Here is a 6355-nt window from a genome sequence, read left to right on the forward strand (position 1 = left end):
GTGCTGGCACCGGCACCTGCACCACTCCGGGCTTTACTGGTGCAAACTGTTCACGAGCAGATATGCTCCAAACACCAAGTGCGCCACGCACAGCCCTCACGTGCAACACCCAGGAGCCTTAACTTACCTTATCGCTTATTTAAGGACTACTTTTAGAGTGATGAAGATGTTTTGTCTCTTCAGTAATGTGTTTTCCCTCATTGAACAGGGACGGGTCCTCATTTCCTCGGCTCTGCAGGGGCAGTCACAGGGGTAGGGTCTTCTTTTGCTTAAATAACCCTAAAGCAGACAAGAACACAAATTAGGAGAGCAAGGCATGCCCTCAGCCCAAAGGCACCGGCTCCTAACGCAGCCCCGAGCCGCGGGGCAGGGAGAAGGCAGAAGGTGCTGCCACGTGCATGTCACCAACAGCCTCCCCCCCGAGATAAACGACGTGAAAGAAGGAAAACACAGATCTGATGGAGAACTACTCCCTTCCAGGCAGGCAGCTTGGTCACTCAAGCACTGCCAACTGACGGTCGTGTTATCCTTGCAGGCTCTGCCGGAGCTGTGGAAGTGAAGATGAAGACAAAGCCGACCACCTCAGTAAGTCAGTCGTGGGACCAGCTCTAGAGGTAGACCAGGTGGCACTGGTGTTTAAAAGTGCCACCTGAAGTATAGCACGCTGGGGTTCATGGAGGACGTTGCCTTACCTCTTCTGCTTTTCCACGTTCTGGGGGTCTGGGGAAAAATAAAATAGCTTTCTCTGATCTTACCAAACAGGAGGGATAATTTAAACTCCCAGTGATATCAGCATGTAACACAAAAATTACCAGTGTCACCTCTCCAGTTCCCTAATTTCCATGGATCTAATAAATAGCATGTATGATTAAAAAAAGTATTTGATTTGGAGACGACGCTACGGTACCACAAAGTTTTGCTACTTGTATTCTAGTACAGTGTTGCAGCTTACTTCTGAATTTGTTCTTGTTTTACCTCTCTAGAAGTATGTCAATATTTGACATGACATAACAAAATATTTCTGGAAAGAAAAAAAAAACCAAACAAGACTACTCTGGCTAGCATTGAAGTGACTGATACTCCTTCCCACCCAGTTTGGCTGCACTGAACCTAATCATGTCTACTATTGCCTTTAATCATGACCTGTGTGCTTGGCTGGATTAACAGGGAAGGGAGGGTGGTCGGCAATCACCAGCTTGTCTTCAAAAGAACCACATGAGGGGCTTTGCTGAGCACGGTGGCCGTTTCAGCACTATGGCAAACCTGGGACTTCTCTGGGCAAGCTGAAGGAGCTGGCGGGAGAGAAAAGGCAAAGCAGAGCATCGTTCCTGGGGTAACGGTCCATGCACGCTTCTCCTGCCCTGAAGCTTGGGCTTAGCCCGCAGGAATTGAGCCCATCACGTTTCCAATAGGAAAGCGGAGCGAACGGCACTGTCCTTGCAACTATCTCAATGACACAAATAATGTGCCGCAGAGCTAAGGGGGACAAATGGTAAATCTCCAGCTAAGAACAATGATAATGAAAGTACAGCAGTGAAAATTCATTACTTGAGTCTGCTCGGGAGCTATCCTGAGGGACCCCCCCTTAGGCTTTCTGGGTCGCTTTAACCCTGTGGGTCTGGCTCCAATACTCAGGGCGATGTGCTGTGCCACTCACTGACTGTGCTTTTCTCCCCTTTTTTTCCCCATTTTTTTATCAAAACAAGTTTCTCCTCCAAACAAAGTGCCATGCATCTCACCAGACCCGCAGCATCATGCCATTTGGCGCTTAGCTTCCTGAAACTATGCAAGCAGAACGAAAAGCATAATGTGATTTTTGGTCAGCTGCTCGAGGAAAGAGTCTAATAACGTTTTCCCCTATTTCCCACAGCTCACGTGGAGGTGGGAGCAGCGACTGGACAAGACGGACAGCCCAGCTCCATAGGTGAGCTCATTCCCTCCCGAGCGGAGAAGTCTTTCCTGACGACTTTTTGGTCTCCTGGAGCAGAAGGGATCTATTTCAGTGCTGCTAATGTTGCTTAGGATGCCCCGGCATCCTGCCAGGTCTCTGAAAAGTTAGAGATGCCCATCAGCCATCTCCATGGCAACCTCAGGATGCTCATTCCAGCCAGGCGCAATGTCCGTGTCGGAGCAGCAGGCTGTCAGGTTCATCTTCTACTGCTTTTTGGAAGGGCAACAGGAACCAAGAGGGTGTCTGGTTCCTCTCGATGCACTACCAAGCTGCTGGGGAAGCAGCACACCAGTACGCCTCGGGGGCTTTGACCTGGGAAACTGGCCAACCGGCTCTTCCAAGCTGGTACCAAAATACCTGGTAAAGCGTGAAGGTTTGGCCGGTGCAAAAGCCATTCGGTGGTTTAGAGTTCTCCCACAGCCAGGGCAAGGCAGCCCGTACTTGGCAGGCGTTGCATGCTACAGCAAACGGCCCGTGTCTCTGGAAGGCACCCCAGCTATCCCCCACGGCGGGGTGGCAAGGGGAGAGGACACCGCTACGGGCTGTGGTGTTGGCATTTTGAGTGGGAATGGCAGTAACACAGTCAGCCTGAGAGAAGGTGTGGCCCTCAAGGAAGGCAGGAGATGCAGCAAAGGAGAATGCCATCAGTGCCAGCTTGATAGAGCAAACCCATGCATTTATCTCCTAGTCCATGAATAGCATCAGTGCCCACAGCGTAATGCAAGGAAGGGGCAACTCCAGGCAGCGCTTACCTTCTGGTCCTGGGCCAAAAAAAAAAAAGAGTTTATGTGTGGGAGAAATAGTTCTGCCTCCCTACGGACACATTCTGCCTGCCAGCCAGCTTCGCATGTTGTGAGGGACAGGGCAGACCTCCCTCGTGTCACTCCTAGTCCTGGGAACACACGGAGTGAGCAGCGCTCCCGGTTCAAGGACCCCGATGTAGCAAAACCAGGCCTGACTCACCCTGAATTAAGTTTCTCCATCTCCATCTCCTGTTGGCATGATCACATCTCATCCCATCCTGACAAGCACCAGATTCTTCATTGAGGGCACCTGAGGATCACGCTTTGGTAGACATAGCTCAGAGAGGTACCCACTGGAACACCAGACTTACTCCTCCAAACAGAGGTCTCACAGCAAATTCAAACCGCTCAGCCCTTACTACCGACACTGCGGTGTATCTCACCAGCAGCGAATACGCACAGACCATCTCAAAGACAAGAGACAGTTTTCTCAAAAGCTTCTCCAAGTCATCGGCGCACTTGCTTCTGTTGCCACCATTGCGTAGTCAGCTCATCCAATAGCTCAGGTGTCCACGACCACCATGTAGAGCGTCCAGCTCCTTCCACAGCATCCTGGTACCTTGGGTTAAGAAGAAATAACCCCAGTGAGAATTGTTTGGTGACCTTGCCTCCAAATGCCCGTTCAGGTCCTTCAGCTCTAGCTCCAGGTAAACATCACCAGGGAGCATGCCCACCTGCAGACAAAGTTGCCAAGGAACAACGACCCCACTCTTACGGTGTCTCGGGAAGGAAGGTTTGGGGGTTTAGTCCCTCCAGGGTCATTGTCACTCCAGAAGGGTTGACTACTACCAGGTCTGCTTTCCCTCAAACACCGCTACTCATACTGAGCTGCACGTAGTTTTTTCCACCACTACTCATACTGAGCTGCACGTAGTTTTTTTCCAAACTTGCTTTCCATTTACATTTGTCATTGTATTAGAAAATACCAGGTTGCCTGGGCAGAGGAGATAACTCATTTGCCTACTGGGTCAAGAAGTGGAAGGGCTTTGCTCATCGCTGCAGCGGAGAGATGTTGATAAAATGCAAAAGACAACACTTGCTCTAGCAAAGTACCTTCTGCATCTCCCAAGAAGTGACATGCTGCTTATTTAATTAGAAGGGGCAAGGCTCCCTCCTGAATAAACCAGAAATAGCCTTCCAAGGGAAAAATAAACCTGCCTGAGTATCCTGGAGGACTGTCGGAAAGAACAGCTATACAATCTCCACCAGACTTGCACAGTACAAGAGCCAGAATTTCAGAGGAGGGGTATGTCGAGAAAGCCAGTCCGCTTGGGGCGGGGAGATCCCCTCCATATTTAATAGTAATGGTGTAAGTAGATATAGCCTGGTTTTCACCCAACCACCCTCATTTCTTCACCTATGTCTCTTAAAGCATTTGTAACCGTACTACCCACCTCAGATGCATTTTGCATCGTACGTTAACCAAGCTTGTCTGAGGACAATTTTATGGTAAGTGGTTAACAATAAAGCACGTCGCCCAAGGGCATGGCTAATGCATAATTCAGGTTACCAGGACACCTTAACAAACGATCCCTAAACCCTCTGCAGGGTATCCAAAGGCTAACACAGACTGTCCTTGGAAAAGCTGAAAGGCGGGGGGAGCCATTTTGAGAGCCGGTCTTGTGGTGCTTGGGAGAGGACAAAGCCCCTTCCAGCGAGCAGCAGAAGCCCGGAGAGCTTGCTGGCCTCCCAGCGAGGTCAGGGGGAGGGGGTCCATCACACTTGCCCTCATTGCCTTCAAAGGATGAGTTATTTGAAGATTATAAAAGGATTAATGCCTTAATGATGGCACACAGCCCGGCCAGAACTGTTCTCCTCGTCTAGAAAGGCCAGCAACAAAACATAAACCAAGCAGCATGCTGAAGGTCAACAGATCCACGCCCGGACAGATAAGGGGGCATAACTCTCCAGCCCTGGCAACCTTTGGTGGCAAATGTCCCGCCAACAGCCTGCCGGGGACGGAGGCAGCCCTGCCTTCGGCTGCTGGTGCTGCAGCCAGGGCGGCATCTGGCTGCCGCCGCGCGAGGGAAGGATGAGCACCCTGCCCAAGTGACCCAAGGGGGCCAAGGACACAAGGCCACTCCTGCGGGTCTCTGCCACGGGGCATCCTCGTTGGTATTTTTCACTTTTAAGAAACCTTAACAAGCCACCTGCTGAATGTTCAGTTGCTGACAGCATGCTCTTCCAGGAACAAAGAGCAGTGATCATCATCGCGATGTTCTTTTTCACTGAAAAAAAAAAAAGGGAAAGCAGCAGAAACCTGCAGAAATATTTGCAGTCCCCTCTCTGAGCACAGAGACGTGACACTTATATTCCCTGAGCCACAGCTCCGCTCCTCACCCAGCCCCATACTCATCACATGGCGGTTTCCAGCATCTCTGCGCAGGCAGCCAGGCATGGGTGTCCAGATGTTCCCCACTGGAACGAGCGCTGTGCCGTATCAGTAGCCGAGGGCCAACCAGGCTTGGCTTTTATGGACCAGCAATCCCATCCGAGATGCATTACCTCCTGCCAGAGGCTCTCCCGCCTTAGGACAGCTACTTCCCCAAGGCAGGTAGGCTCCAGCTTCAAGGCATCGCCCCCGCCGTGTCTCTTCCTGGGGATCATGGCGTTCAATTCAGTTCCTCGTCAACCCTCATTGTCTCCCTGCAATCTAAATACGTCCTTGACCTCTCCTCGCAGGACTATCCCAGCCATCAATTAGCTTCCCGGTTGTGTGGATACCAGGAAACTGAATACATGAGTTTATAGTTCAGTGGAAAGTTCTGCTGCCGTCTTAAATCATAAAGCACAGCTGCTGACACAGCAGAAGCTGCAAAATGAACAGAGCATCTGAGCAATCTGTGGTTTGGAAGCCGCTGGGAGGAGAATAAGCGCAGCGTCTTGCAGCTCTGTTGGAGGGAGGAAGAAAGGACAGGCAGGCCAAAAGAGTAGATTAAAACTCATCAGAGTGCAATTGTAATGGGTTATACAACATGAATGCGTCCTGGCGCTCCAAAGTTAACTTGCAACTGAGAGAGAAAATAGCAGCTGAGATTCAATGTCTACAAAGGCAAAGTAATGCCTGAGGGAAAAAAAAAGAAAAGAAAAAAACTCCTCCAAATATATATGCATATGCACACAATAATGGGCTCTAAATGAGTTATTCTGAGTTGGGAGACAGATCTTGGGAGTCTTTGTGGATGGTTCTGTGAAAATACCCGCTCGGTGGTGGACGAACAAAGCAAAGCTAATGCTGGGACAGGACTTCTAGCAGGAAGAGCATGGAGAACAAGACAGAAATCACCGGCATGCCGGCACGTGGAGCAGCACGTCCAGCCCTGGTCCCCCACCTCAAAAGCGGTACAGTAGAGATGACAAGGGCACAGAGGAGGAGGAGCAGCAATGGGTAACAACTCCTCCACAAAGGCTCTACAGCTTGGAGGTGATGACTGCTAACGCCTTCACGGATGGCACAGGGCGGGAGAAACAGGGATATTATTTGTCATAACACAAGAACCAGTAAGCATCAAATGAAAGGCAAAAGTTTTAAAGCGACGAGTATTGGCCAATTACCAAAGGTGTCATCAAGGGCATATTAGTTCCAAACTAAATTAAAGGG

Source organism: Cariama cristata, unplaced genomic scaffold, assembly GCF_000690535.1.
Source record: "Cariama cristata isolate BGI_N322 unplaced genomic scaffold, ASM69053v1 scaffold9525, whole genome shotgun sequence".
NCBI lineage: Eukaryota > Metazoa > Chordata > Aves > Cariamiformes > Cariamidae > Cariama > Cariama cristata.